Source organism: Lissotriton helveticus, chromosome 4_1 (genome assembly GCF_964261635.1).
Source record: "Lissotriton helveticus chromosome 4_1, aLisHel1.1, whole genome shotgun sequence".
In the NCBI taxonomy this organism is placed as follows: domain Eukaryota; kingdom Metazoa; phylum Chordata; class Amphibia; order Caudata; family Salamandridae; genus Lissotriton; species Lissotriton helveticus.
Window position 1 is genome coordinate 1,788,712,277 of NC_136063.1, and position 15,815 is coordinate 1,788,728,091.

The 15,815-nt window shown below is 44.0% G+C and overlaps 1 protein-coding gene across 2 annotated transcripts in view; it reads left to right on the forward strand.

The window, feature by feature from the left end:
• DIAPH2 (diaphanous related formin 2) overlaps positions 1-15,815 on the forward strand; it is a 4,230,744-nt gene that overhangs the window by 2,821,304 nt on the left and 1,393,625 nt on the right. The window lies entirely within an intron of this gene.

A 15,815-nucleotide genomic window follows, 5' to 3' on the forward strand; every position in this document is an offset into this window, starting at 1 on the left:
GATCATGACAAATAAAGTATGTACCCTTGGCAGCCAAAAACACAGGGGACGAGACCATTGGCAAAATATAATTTTCAGTGCAAGCACTCTCTCCAAGTCGGGCTTTCGATCTACGGCCGCGACCTATTAAACAAAAATTACCAATGTGGGGTACGACCCATATCGGAGGCGAGCTTTTAAGCTGTTTTTCACCAGTAAACACACTATATTCGCCTCTACTTAGGACCCTATAGGCTTGTACCTCTTCTTCAGGGATAAGCGAGGGATCATAGATATCGCTATCTAAATCCTCTATTGCTATAGACAAAGGTTTTTGGTACGAGGTAGGACCAGAGTAGGGGGAACGTGGTTCTCGAATGGGGTGGAAACCCAGTGCGCTTTGAAACATTGTTTGAAATGCTCGAGCAGACCCTTGGGAGCTATACGGTAACACCAGATATGGAATTCCCTTATCCGTAGTATGCGGCATCAACCCACACACCCAACAATTAGTAGTGTTAACCACTAACTGATGCTGATGAAGGAGCTGAATAAAGGAATTGTTGCGGAATTCTGCACGTCTAGCCTGCTCGTGTTCAGGTAAGATGTGAAAAGAATGAGGAGAATCAGTGGAGATGAGTTTAAGGTCAGGGGTAGGAGTAGGTATGATAGAAGGCAAGAAGTAAGACATCGTGTAATATACTCCACCCGCCAATAACGCAGAAACAGTCACAAACAGTACGAATATTTGGAACACAAAACATTTGGTACGACTGAGTTGCTGCAGCTTGAATCTTTGTGCTTGAGCTCTTTCCAAGTCCATCAGCTTTGAAAATGCCATTCCCTATGACCGTCCGCAACGTTTCTTGACGCACTTCGTTCTGTGTAGCAATAGTCAATTCCTAGGAGTTCCCAGGAACCGACGGTCTTTAACCTAGCGTCAAGACCTACTAACCAGAAGGAAGTACGCGCGCGGCCCTACGGCCTTCATTTCACAAATATATATATATATGCGAAAACAATGTCTCTCAGCTGTGGAAACAAAAAGTGTAAGGAACGAAGCTCAATGAATATGTACAAAATAAAATAATTACAATAGTATGAGTGTTCAAACTGATCATGGAAAACGGGATAATGCACTTGTCAAAGGACAGAACGGGGTTTTTTATTAGTCTTTAGTGCTGGATCGCAAAAAATATCGGGTTTTCCCAGGACGTGTCTGTTCGTTAAATAAAAGATCCGTCGAAGGGACAACGCCCTGTTGATCAGCTGAATGTTCTGGTCTTGAGTCTTCTGATGACAAGTGTTCAACAATGCCTTTTTGCTGCACTGAGGATTCTCCGACAGGTTGTGCGTCGCTGAAAGGTACAAACGCTGACAATCCTTCGGTTTCAGTTGATGCAATGCCTTTCCTCACCCACGAGTCTGCTGGCAACGGGATGGGGACTTTCTTGGTATGGGTGGCATGCACCCAATTCTTTCGCCCCTCAAGACGAACTGCAGTTCTCGTGGCAAGGAGGACCTGATAGGGTCCAGTGAACCTGGGATCCAAATTGTTCTTGCGCGAAAAATTTCGCGTTACCACCCAATCTCCGGGCTGGAGCTGGTGGCCTGGACCCTCCGTCTGCGTCGGCAATGCTTCGTGAACCTGTTGGTGAATTAACCTCAGTTTAGCAGTCAAGTCATGAAGATAATCGATCAACATTGGATACTCAAGATCACAAAAGGCACCCGGTCTAGTGACCCCCCAAACATTGGCAGGGCGACCGAACACTATTTCATAGGGACTGAGCCCTACTCGGGAGTGTACAGTTGCCCTTGTTGACAGTAATGCTAAGGGTAAAGCGTCAGGCCATGAAAGACCTGTCGTAGCCTGAATCTTTGCTAGTTTTAGTTTAAGGGTGCCATTGTACCCTTCAACCAAACCAGCTGACTGAGGATGATTGGCACTATGGAATTTCTGATTAATTCCAAGGCCCTTGCACACACTCTTCATCACACTCCCCACAAACTCACTTCCGTTGTCTGACCACACAATTCTAGGCATTCCATACCGAGGAAAGTATTCCTTCAGTAGGATTTTCGCAGTGGACAAAGCAGTATTGTCTTTGAGAGGATAGGCCTCAATCCATCGGGAGAATGCGCAAACAACAACTAAAACGTATTTCAAGTTATTGCATCGCTCCATATGGATGAAGTCCAATTGGATCACCTCAAAGGGACATGAAGGGGGAGCAAAACTACCAGGAGGAGTTGGGGTTCCCTTACCAGGATTGTACAATATACATACCATACAATTCTTAACCAAGCGTTCAGCACATTTTGTAATACCATCATTCTTCCACACAGGAAACAGCAATTTACAGATACCTTTCGCGCTTATATGTGCTAACCCATGTGCCATAGTCACAACAGCCAGCACATATGCATCAGGCAACATCCATCTTTTCTGTTCCGATAAGTCAATCCAACAACCATTCGCATCCAACTTTCCCTTACTTTCTTTCCACTTCGTCTTTTCAGTCTCGGTGGCTTCATTCTGAATTGCTTTCACACTCTCGATAGTGTTTTCACACATACTTGATTCTGCAGGCCACCTAACCGAACTCGTCACATACATTCGAGTGCTAAGGTTCCGGGCAGTCTCCTTAGCAGTCTCATCCGCAAACGCATTACCACGACCAACATCATCCGTCACCTTACGATGCGCACTACATTTAACAATCGCCACTTGTTTAGGCAATGTAAGTGCATCCAAAAGATCATTTACAAGCTGGCCATGCTGAATCTTCGTACCATGTGACGTAAGGAATCCTCTCTCTCTCCACAGTCGTCCAAAACTATGTGCCACACCAAACGCATATTGGCTATCTGTAAACACATTCACCCGTTTATCTTTAGACAACACACACGCTCTCGTCAAAGCAATTAACTCAGCAGCCTGAGCCGAATTCTGACTTAACCTTGCGTTTTCCACAATCGTTCTCAATGTAACTACAGCATACGCAGTTGTCACATCACCGTTCGGCAACTTGAAACAAGAACCATCCACATACAAAGTACCATCGGGATCTGTCAATGGAGTATCTTTTAGGTCAATGCGACCCTTGGTTTCCTCTTCAGTTCTGAGATAGCAGTCATGTACTGCTTCACCACTTGATTCTGTGTCGATCGGCAGCAATGTTGCTGGATTCAACACATTACATCGTTTTATCCGTATGTGACTGGCCAGCAACGTCAACTCATATCCAGACAATCTTGCACTTGTCAGATGTTGAGTTTTCGTTCGGTTCAATAGAGTGTCGACTGCATGCGGAACCATTACCGTGAGCATATTATCCATGACTAGACCTGCGGACTGTCGAATGGACGCCGCAGCTGCCGCTGTTGCCCTTAAGCAACTTGGCAAAGCTCTTGCTACTGGGTCTAAAGTCGAAGAAAAGTAGGCACATGGGCGTTGCTTACCACCAAAAGGTTGTGTCAAAACACTCAACGCGCAACCATCCCTCTCGTGAACGTATAGTGTAAACGGCTTACTGTAGTCAGGAGTGCTCAACACAGGAGCCGAACACAACGCATCACGCAATTCAGAAAAACTTTTCTGACATTCTTCAGACCAAGGTACCGGGGATGAAACATCTTTGCACGTAAGGGCAATCAATGGTTTCGCCAACAATGAAAAATTTGGAATCCATTGTCTGCAGTAGGACGTAATACCTAAAAAGGCGCGAACATCTCTCTGGGTTTTTGGCACAGTCATTCGGGAAATCGCTGCAATTCTCTCTGGGGTCAACCTTCTCCCTTCTTTTGACAATAAGTGACCTAGATAGGTAACTTCTTGACAACAATACTGTAGCTTTGAAGGCGATACCTTGTGGTGCAAGTCATGTAGATAGTGTAACAATGATACTGTAGCCGTTTTGCAAATAGTTTCTGTATCAGCTGCCACTAAAAGATCGTCAACGTATTGAATCAAAGCTGCACCCGTTGGTAATACAAAGTCATCAAGTTGACCTTTAAGTGCTTGGCTGTAGATTGACGGACTCTCACAGTAGCCCTGTGGAGCGCGTTTTAGCCTAAAACTGCGACCACCTAATGAAAATCCGAATAGGTCTCTGCTTTCCTCTGCAATTGGGATGCTAAAGAAAGCATTCTTTAAATCGATCACTGTGAACCAGGAGGCAGATGCCGGGATCATTGTTAATAAAGCCGTAATGTCAGGGACCACGGGGAATTGTGGAACCACTATTTTGTTTACCTCTCTCAAATCTATAACGAAACGGTACACAGGAGGTTTAGTTGGGTCAGTTCGTTTCAGAATTGGCAATACAGGGCTATTACATACATTTCCACGAGTTTCTTCAACAACACCCTTTCCAATGAGATCATAAACAATTGCTAACAGCGCTCGTTCGCCCTCGAGAGAAATACGATATTGAGGTAAACGCGGTAATCGCGCATTTGGTTTCAATTGAATCACATAGGGTGGAATGTCTAACAGGCCCACGTCATTGGGACCTGTGGCCCATAAGGACGCAGGGAGGGAACTCAACTCCGGTGGGAATTTATCGACTGACAAATACATGGGAGAGATCACTCTCCGTCCCAATGTAAGCTTCACTCCTTCGGGGGAACAATACAATGTTGCATATAATCGTTTCAACAAATCCAGACCCAAAAGATTTTCACCACAACCTGTAGATAGAATCAGTGGAGCGGTTAGCTCACGGGGTCCAATCATAAGAGGCAAAGGACTAGAGACTGGGTTACTAACAGGGGCGCCAGAGAATCCAACGGAAACGTTCGTTAAGCCAGACAAAGGTGCGCCAGGGAGTTTTGAATGCATGATGGAACTTTTTGTCGCACCAGTGTCTAACAGAAAAGGCTCAACTACACCCGATGTAGCCACTGCAACGTAAGGCCCACTCTGATCGACCGGAACTGACACTACTCCCTCTCTTTGTCGTTGGCTGTCCTAGTAATGGTCATTTACAACAGTTTCATACTCTACATATTAATCATCAACATTATACTGTGCAGATCGAACTGACCCCGCATTTCGCTGAGCAAAGTAATTATTTACATCCGATTGATTTTGATAACGATCACTCTGATTGTGGGATGAACCACGACCTCTACCACGAAGTGCCTGTTGAGAACCACCACCACGGTTTCCACGTGTCGACACACCATTCAGACGGTCCCGTAAGGCAAGACAATCATATTTTAGGTGTCCCTCTTTCCTACAATATGCGCACTGATTATACCCAAGTGAAGATCTGGAATCAAAGTTGTCAGAGCGCGGCTGTGTTCTATCGAGCTGTGCTCGTGGTCGATACTGCTGTTGTGCATCATTTTGGTTTGATCGTGGAGGGTATGCTTGCTGCAACAAAACCTTCGTTTTGAGCTCCTTCGTTTTCTTTTCTACACGATCACTTTCTTCCTTTTCCCTATTCTCATAATACTGAGCCGTTGCTAGTATTTGCGCAGGGGTTGAAACTGCCCATGCACTTTCTGAATTCTTTAGTTTGTTGCTTAGTTCAGGCAACAAATTCGACACGAATTTGTCAACGAATAACCGCTGGCCTCCCTCAGCGCCCATGTCCTGGCCGCTGTGGTCGACAAACGCTTCCTCAAACCTTGTAAAGAAATCCGAGACACTCTCGTCTTTCTTTTGCTTACAAGCTGATAACTTATCCCAGTTCACCTTCATCGCTGGCATGAGAGTTTTCATGAGCGTAATGATTTTCTGAGGCAAATCCAAGATCAACTGTTCAGGCTTGGCCCCACCGACTTGTAATGCATCAGCTGCTAGCAGTGCAGCCCAATCACCCCCTAATTCAGCTGCGTGATTGGCTTGACGAATTTGAGCCCAAACTGGTTGCGGTACAACGTTGCCAAACAACATGTCGATGTCGGCAAGGTTCATAATAGAAGCTTCTATCAGTTGTGATAACTCCTTATAATAACCAGCCGGATTTTTACGCGGATCGGGTAAGGATTGCTTCACTTGCAAAACTTCCGATCGTTTCCATGGAAGATGTATCCACACTCTTCGAAAATGCGGTAGCACCACAGGGTTACCCTGCGGATCTCCAGGCACCCACAGTGGCGGGACTTCTCTCATAGGATACTGACCAGGAACCGCTTTCCAGTTTTCAGTGGTATCATCTAATGATACCCGAGAATGTGCTGTGGGTCTGAATGCTAATAAGCGTTCCACGGCACGTCGTACATCGTCTCCTATAATCATACCGTTTGAAAAGTGACTCTGAAGTTCAATTATGTCGGACGGTACATTATCTACATCATCATTATACCATTCTTCTCTCAAAAAGTTACACATCTCCTCAAATACGAATCTCTGCGTAGGCTCATTAAACTGAGAAAACGTATCAAAGACTACACGTGGAGTGTAATTAGCAGGATGTCTTATCCACCTATGTGCCATTGTTACTAACGTCTCTTTCTCCCTACCACTAGGGATCTGACTCCGTCTCTGAGGAGTTTCAGATAAATTAGACGAAAATAACGGACCAGAAAGAGGTGAATAAAGGGTAGCAACAGAGTTAGGAACACGCTTACGAACAGAAGGAGAAAGAAAAACAGGGGCAACAACACTGGAGGTGAAGGAAGACATAGTAGGAACGGACAAGATAGTTGGAGTGGCAGAAACAACAGTCTGCGAAGGTACAGGTACAGGAGCAGTAGGAACGAGGACAGGTGGTGAAACAAACGTAGGGTTAACAGCGGGCTGACCCGCAGCCGCTGGAGCAACAAGAGGTACAACAGGAGGTACTACAGGAGCAACTACAGGAGCAGTAGCACCCTGTACATAAGGAGGTGGTGATTTCATCAAGTATGACAGCAAGGAATCCTCCTTCAAATCTTCTTCTTTCTTTTCTGATTTATTCGGTAAAACTGGGTAACATTTATCTATTTTCATGTGATGCAATCTAGTAGCAATTTCCATGTCTTTTTCTTCTTTGTCTTGTCTACATTCTTTTATAGCTTGCATTACAGGAACGAACTCTTGCTTTTGATCCTTTTTAAGTTGTTTGATTTCTTTCTGCTTGGCCTCTTTACGCCATATCCGAAAAGAATCAAACATAGCTGGCCTAGCTTTCTTTGAAAATAATTTAGCCTCAAGATTATCTAAAATCGAAAGTTCAAAAGTTCCATGTGGTGGCCATCTAAGGTCACCGTCTTTCTTTGTATAACGGACCCAGTAATCATTATAGATTATAGGACCCACACCATGTCGACTATAAAGATCATGTATCGGAGTTCCAACTGGAGGTATCGGACATGAGTCCTCCAACCGGGAATCCATTGCGCAACATTTGAAAATACGAAACAAATCACTATGGCTAGGCATCGTGCACACTAACCTAGTATCAAACTTCAAGGATTACCGAAGCAATAAAAACCTCGTGTAAGTCAAAACCCTCGGTTTTTGGCAATTGCAACTGTCAAATAATACTAAAAACCAATACTAAGAACCACAAATGCAATGGAACCATGCAATACAACAAAGCCTTAAGGCTATTACAAAGCTCGGAGAGCTATTACCACAAAGCCTTAAAGGCTAACCACAAAGCTTTCAAAAGCTAGAACAACCACTAAGGACTGGGAGCGACCCACAAATACTTAACTCAGAACTTCAATGGCGTCACCAGGAAGGCCCGTCTGTCGTCTCGTTTGTACATAAGGTCTACGCCGGGCGTCGAAGACAGGTCGACAGTCAGGGCATCGGTCCGTCGCAGCCGTCAGGAGGCGGGAATCTTCGCAGGGAAAAACTTCGGGCCACTTATTTCGACAACAGGATCGATGAAGCGGGGTGCACCTTCCCTCGGAGATTTCACACGAAGTTCCTCACGATCATCAGGCTTTGGACCGGTACCGCTGAAGTCGCCCCACGTTGGGCGCCAACTGAAGGACTGGACTTTTTAACAGTACCAGCGGTGCCAGGGAACAACACCTATAACCTTCATGGGATACCTGTTTCGGCGCACAAACTACAGAGACACGGGACACTTCCTTCGGCGTCAAAGATTCAAGGTTTATTTACTGCAGGGAACACAGAAGTCACAACAAGTACAACACGTGCAACTTGGGGAGACTGCTTCAAATTGGTTCTGTGGAGCGCTCCTTTTATACAGAATTTACTCATAGGACAACATGGTACACAAAAGTTTACAACCTGGTTCTCATAATTATCCCCCAGAGGGGTCGCTTTGGTTACTTTGGTACACATAAGGTCCGGAACATAAGTGCGGAAACATTTGGCGGTTCCCAACTGTAAAAACCCATCTTCCCAACATTAGTGAATTCCGATCGGCAGTAAAACAGATCGAAATAGGGACAAAGACAGGTGCAGAGGAAGATGGAGACAGTGGGGAGATCGAAAAGGGTGTAAAAGGGGAGGTATCGGGAAACACGAGATACAGGCATCAAAGGGACGTGCCTAATGAGATGCACGGCTGAGACAATAAACCGGCACGGCAAAAGCGGGGCCATCTGCCTTACAGTATCATCCCCCTCATCGTAAAAGATATTTACAAAGAACATGTGTCTTCCACAAATATCTTGAGAGTCCCAAGGTAACGAAACGGACAGTGTCCGTTCGCTGGCTACTTGAGGGCAAGAGACAAAATGGATGCCGTATCTAAGATGGAACCCGTGGGTACAGATGAAAACCCACATCTCAAACGAACGGTTTAAGTTAGCACAGCGAAACTGCGTATACTTACTAAACTCGTCATTTGCGGTTCTTAGATACCAGACTCGACCATATTCGTGCGAGTCGAAAACATCACTTACAATTGTCACGGAACCTCACTGTCTGGTGTTTCTTTTTGCATAAGCACTCCATGAGTGCATGTGTTTTCCATCTGTATCTTTTGTGAGCTTCTCCACTCCCTCCAATTTCGTGTTTGACTCTTTCATCTGTGTGCTGTTCTCCCACACTCCCCCGCACTGCTCCCTTTTTCTTTCACCCAACCCGTTTTCTCTCCTCACCCACGCTCCATGTCTCTGTCTCTCTCTTTCTCTCTCTCTCCTGTGGTGTCCTTTCACTGTTATGCTTTGTCCCCGTCGTCTGTGAGTTGCATTTCCCTTTCCTTCCCCTCACCTGTCCTGCTACCCCTTAGCTCTACCCCAACACCTGGCATGCTTTTTTTAAGTTAGTACCAATGTGCTATAGTTTTTTTTTACATATCAAAGTGGCCTCTGCCGTCTTAGATTGCTAAAAATAACAATTAAATTAAATAGGGCCCCAATCCCTTCACTGGCGCGTCCATGCATTCTCACGCATGCAAGCATCAGTGGAATGACGTAACCGTCATTGCGACTTTTGAAAATGTTTCTGTTTTGACAGATCTGTACAGCACCCCAACGCCAAAAGCAACTGGCAAATCCTATGAGTCCCAAAGGCGAAACTTATTGGCTTTGTCAGTACTTCTTTTATCGCAGCTAAACAAATCATGCTGGAGTCTTGGCTACATTTTTTCGTTTACCTGTCAGATGCACCCCTTCGAGTTGCAGTATTTTGTGTGGCTACACAACTGCATTGTCTCCGGGAGCATTCACTGCTGCCTCTTTCAGCCCAGCTCATAACTCGTTGTATTGCGACATTTGTTTGGCAGGTGCTCATCGCTGGTTACATTCTGGGAGTCTACCTGCACCAGGTTGGCGTTGCATCCCTACTGAATTTCATATGTGGATTTAATCTCTGTGACTCTAACAGGTTTTGCACTCAGTGCATGATCAGTAGCTACATGCCACATTTTCGACCAGAGAGACCAACTCTCTCAGTGCTGGATTAAACCCTGTGAAGGCCCCTAGGCAGTCAAAATTTCAACGTCCCCCCACCCGCAAATTATTTCCTAATACCCAATGTGGCGGATATTTTTACAGACTGACAGCTGCCAGAGATTTTAAGAGTCAGGCCTCTATGTGAATCTGATGTCTGAGGCTCTTATCCTTCCTCTCCTAAAAAAAACCTAGCCTTGATCCCAGCCTACATGCCAACTACAGACCCATCTCTCTTCTCCCGGCATTTGCTAAGGTCGTAGAAAAGCATGTCCATTTTTCCCTCTCTAATTTCTTAGAGACGCATGACATCCTACATCCCACTCAATCGGGATTCCGTGCCAATATGAGCACGGAAACAGCATTGTTGGAAGTGTTAGAGGCCATAAAGGAGGTTCTGGATGCTGGAGGAAAGGCGATGCTGGTGATGTTAGACCTCTCGGCGGCTTTTGATACCATCCCCCACAGCCATCTTCTTTCTAGACTCTATGAGATTGGTCTGAGGGGGACGGCTTTCAGTTGGTTTGAGTCATTTCTATCTGACCGCCAACAAACAATCTGGGCCCCTCCGCACTCTGTTATAGTGCCGCCATTGGATGTGGGTGTTCCTCAGGGGTCTATCCTGAGCCCCACGCTCTTTAATATCTATATGGCCCCTTCGGCGGCACTGGCGGAGACCTATGGCGCCCAGATTGTATCGTACGCCAATGGCACTCAGCTTCTTTTCACGTGTGAAAAGAACACTGCTTTTAACGGAGAGAGTATCAAGACCTGTTTGGATGCCATTTTCGCCTGGTTCCAACAGAATCGCCTCAAGTGTAACTCTGATAAATCTGAGGTGCTTTTCTTCGGTTGCCCTCCAGATCCAGGATAGAAGTTCTGGTGGCCAGAGGCAATGTCCCCTCCCTCCGCGGCCACTTCGGTGGCCAAGAACCTCGGGGTAAAGATGGATAATTGTCTCTTCTTCAAACTTCAGATCTTGGGAGTAGTTGGTCACGGTCAGTGCTTCGGTCTCCTAAAAATACTGAGGAAATTTCTTCCTCTTCTATCCTTAGCACACAGGAAGATCACGGTCCAGGCCTTGATAGGCTCGCAACTGGACTACGCCAACGTGTTATATTTAGGTCTTCCTGAAAATATTCTTTCACGTCTTCAAACAGTGCAAAACGCGGCAGCACGAGCAATTTTCGGTCTGAACCGGAGATCCCACATTGCAGCTCTTCTTAAATCCCTGCATTGGCTGCCGATTCGTAAGCGTATCATCTTTAAAACTTTGACCACGGCATTTAAGGCCCTCCATGGGACTGGTGCCCGCTATATCAGGAAAAGACTGGGCCTCTATCTTCCTTCAAGGTCGTTACGGTCGTCATCATTGGCCCTGGCCACTGCCCGGGAATTAGGCGAGCGCGCATTGGGGGCCGCTCTTTTAAACGCTTGGCACCCCAGCTCTGGAACTCACCACCTGTGTCTCTGCCGAAGAGCGACAACCTCCTTGCTTTTAGGAAGGAACTCAAGACATGGCTTTTCGGACAATAGGCTCATTGTACTCTCTTGCTCTGTGCCTGATAGATCTGTTTAGCGCCGGGACACTCTACCTGAGTAGCTGTGCGCTTTATAAATCACCATATAACATAACATAACATAACATGTCTTTTGCTTATGTGCTGTAAGTTGTGTTTTGCTCCATTGTCGCAGGGCCACTAAAAGGAGTGGGGCCATAGGCCGGTGCCTATTTGGTAATCCAGAACTGCACTCACCCCATGCCACGCCCTGGTCTTTTCATGCAAAATGTGTCCACCTAGTTGACTCGCCTTTTAAATTAATGTTGTATTAGAGATATGTTTATGGGACCACTTTTATTAATAGGTAAACCTTAGGGGTGGGCGGAATTTGCGTGCTCGCGGTATGCAAAGCTCCACTAAACGGTAAAAAATGTCCACAAGCCCGCAAAAGTTCTGCAAACACGCGGAATTGCTTGTTCCGCGCGTTCGCGATACTTTTTTCCTGTTCGCAAAAGCTGTTTGCATTTTGAAAGCGCAAACAAGCAAAAAATTCAGCAAAGCCGCATTTCGAAGAATTTCTGGCAATTACGCGTTTTCCAGAGAACGCGAAATTACGCAAATTCCGAGAGCGGAACGGAATTTACCACCCAGGCCTAAAGGTATCTGAGTGCAGATTTCAAATCTGTGGATATTTGTGGACAAGGTTTGAAGACACACTGTGTATTTCCTGTTGTTTGTAGGCAAAGCCATGCCTTTTTTGTCTTTTAATGTGCTGCAGATGATAACTCGGCCTTGTGGGATTCTTCTATTCTCAGTGTTAATGGCATGTTTCTAGCAGTGGCCTCACTACGGTTTTCCGCCAGTCTATTCTGGGCACAGGGTTGACTGAAATGGCCGATGAGATATTGTTTCTGCACCAGTTCCCATTCATGGGTTGTGGAAATCGCTTTAACACCTCCATCGATCAGGCATCGCGTCTGAATGGACTGCGGTGCTTTCAAGCTGTCACAACAAGAGATCTCTTAGAGCTGAATCAGAGGCCGCTCATCTTTAAACATCACTCACTGAGGTGTTTCTCACACGGCAATATCTTTTGCTGGCGCGCTTGCTTGTGTGGAAGATGAGGCCGATTGTCCTCGATACAGCTTTAAGAGTATTTTATTAGTAATGCACCTGGTTTCATGATAGTTCAGACAGATAGTGCAGACATTTTGATTTTCCTGCATGTCAGCTAATGGAATTCTTGCTATAGCATGAACTGGAAGCCTTTTAACTTGCTCTTACTTCCAGTTATCCTTATAAAATATACAATGTTGCCCAATATACATACTTCTGTTTGTCATTTTTTGATTTGCTTTTTGCATTTATGCCTTCTAGGTTAGTCTGGGCAAAAAGACAGCATGGCACATGCAGCCCAGGAGGCCGCTTTCATTTCTGGATGGGCTGGCCGTTCAGTGACCAGTGACTCCTGGTGCACCCCTTGTCTAGTTCACATGGCGGCCAAAAGACACAGCCAATTTTCTTACTCACTTTATGATCGTTTTTCGAATATCTGCGCAAATGCACGTGTGCAGTAGAAGCTTTATTTTCAGGTAGGGATGGGAGAGGAACAATGAAACATAGTGCCGTACTCAGGTTCCTAAAATCACTTGTAGAAACAGCAAGCTGGTAAACCATGCAGGGTGGCAGCCGCCTGCTTTCTTTTCAGTGTACATTTCATTTCCTTTTGAGAAGAGCATACATTGAAACTTTGAGCATTTAAAGTATATATATATATATATAAACATATATATATATATATATATACATATAGTATGTTAAAATTAGGAATTATCCTTTAAAACCTTAAAAATTCATTGAAAAAACCATAGGTTTCAGGGGTGCTATAGTTAGCTGGACATTTCACTCATACAAAACCATTGAAATTCCTCCGTTATAGTTAGTTGTACTAACTGTAATTCTCGCGCCCGCAATCCACTGGTGATGATGTCACATATTAAAATCATTCATGACATGGTCAGTGACATCACTGATGACATCTCAAATGACATCACTGATGACATCATCCAGTGAATGTGGTTTGGTTTGTTATTTAAATATACATTATATATATAGCAATCTGCATTTAAGAATCAGTCAATATATACCTATCTTGAGGGAGGATTTAGTAGCAGTGTGGTTGACTGTTTACTTGACTAATTTAAAGTGTCTCACTAAATATATTGGATAGAGACTAACTGTGTGAATATCTGTATTACTTTGTCAGTTGTTGTATAAACTGCTGCACCAGTTAGTTACTAGCTACATGAAAGTCTATATTAGTTATTGGTTAGTTAACTGATTAGTTGTATGGGAGAGTAAATCTGTGTTTGGTTCGGTAGGGGATCTGTGACTACCCAAAGATATGTGAATAGTTAATTCAGTACGTATATGAGGTTAAGACTACGTGTTATAATAGTTGGTTGGGTGAGTGAATATCTTTATGGGTGTGTTGATGAGCAAATATATTTATCAATGGTACATGTCCAACAAAGTGGAAAAAATAAAAGGCAGTGTATGTGACGGTCATTGTATATAAATAAGTATACATTAAACTCATTAATTGCATGAGTGACTGTATAGATAACTTTATACTTGTAATAGTGATTGCATAACACACTAAGTATCAGTTACTATCTATATGAATAAATAAAGTGCTATTAGTTTAAGTGTGTAGCTGAGTAAATGTAAATATGATACATTATTTCCAAAAGTGAGTAGGATGACTGCATAAGTGAATAGGATGTGTGCTGGTGTGTAATGTCAATATAGGTGTATAAGTATATTTGATAGTGTGCTATTGTCATTGACAGCATGTATTAGTTAATTTATAGGTAATTCATTAGATGTGTGTGTAGATCTAGACATCACTGAGTAGGTTTTTAGATACTTGTCAATGGATTCAAATATGATACTCTGTATTTTTCAGTGAGTGATGAAAGGTTATTCTAGTGTATGATGAGGTGTATCTGATTGTCACGTAGATGATGTCATCAGTGATGTCATGTGAGATGTCATCAGTGATGTCACTGACCATGTCATGAGTGATGTAATATGTGACATCATCACCAGTGGATTGCGGGTGCGAGAGTTACAGTTAGTACAACTAACTATAACGGAGAAATTTCAATGGTTTTGTATGAGTAAAATGGAACTATAACACCCCTGAAACCTATGTTTTTTCAATTAATTTCCAGGGTTTTTTAAAGGATAATTGCTAACTATAACCTGCTTGAAACCTATGGTTTTTTCAGTGAATTTCACACGTTTTTCAAATGATAATTCCTAACTATAACCTACCTGAACCCTATGTTTTTTCAGTGAATTTCAAAGGTTTTTTAAATGACAATTCCTAATTATAATATTGACCACTTCCCCATATTTTCATTAAGAAACCAAATCTGCAATGCTACCTAAAAAAAGCAGGCAATAGTTCCACTTACCACTAACAAATTAACATCAACATTTAACTAGTGTAAGGACGTCGACTATGTACTGCGTGAATTACATCCAACTCACACCCATATTTAAAGACGAATATGTGATAGAGTTACTAATCATGCACCTCCGACACCCAACAAAATCACAACACCCAGAGCCACCACAGGACACAGGACCCCTCCCCCCTACTAGGCAGCGCAAAACAGGACAGCGGACCTTCCCATGATACCATATCCTCTCAACCGCACAATAGCAGAGTGTTCAGAGATGTGGCTACGAACTATGTATAAGGGGAGGAACTCGCACATCAACAATAATTTACACAATGCCAAGACTACCGGTGAAATGCTATACACAACTCACTATAGAAACCAAAAACTTTTCCGTGTGTAGATATACTATTGATACATGTAGTGTACTGCATAGTGGACGCAACCATATTATCTCAGACACTGGGGAATATTTTGGTCATGTAGCTGTGTTTCTCTGTGCGGACAGCAGGGTTCAGAACTTAAATTCAGCTTTGGATCTACATTACGGACAGCATTGAAGTCAGCCTTGATTTGTGTAAGACAGAGACAATTGTACTCTATATCCTCAGACTTTGTTAAAATAAGTGACAAAAATTATTCGTCAATATATGTGCCGACTACTGCCTTCGATCTACAGTGCGGTCATTAGTTTACAACTTGATACCAGTTGCGGATGTGCTCTACAGACAACATTGAATTCTGTCTCGGTTTATTTAAGGCAGAGACAATTGTACTATGTCGTCGGATTTTGTTAAAGTATGTGACAAAGCAGCATTCCTCAATGTCTGCGTCAGCTACTGCCTTCGATCTACACTGCGGACAGCAGGGTTCACAAATTGTAGTCAGCTCTCCAGCTACACTATGGACAGCATTGACGTTAGCCTTGATTTATGTAAGGCAGAGACAATTTTGTTAAATGCAACAAAAAACATTCCTCAATGTCTGTACTGAGTACTGCCTACAAATGTACACTGCGATCAACAGAGTTCACTACTTGATACCAGAAGCG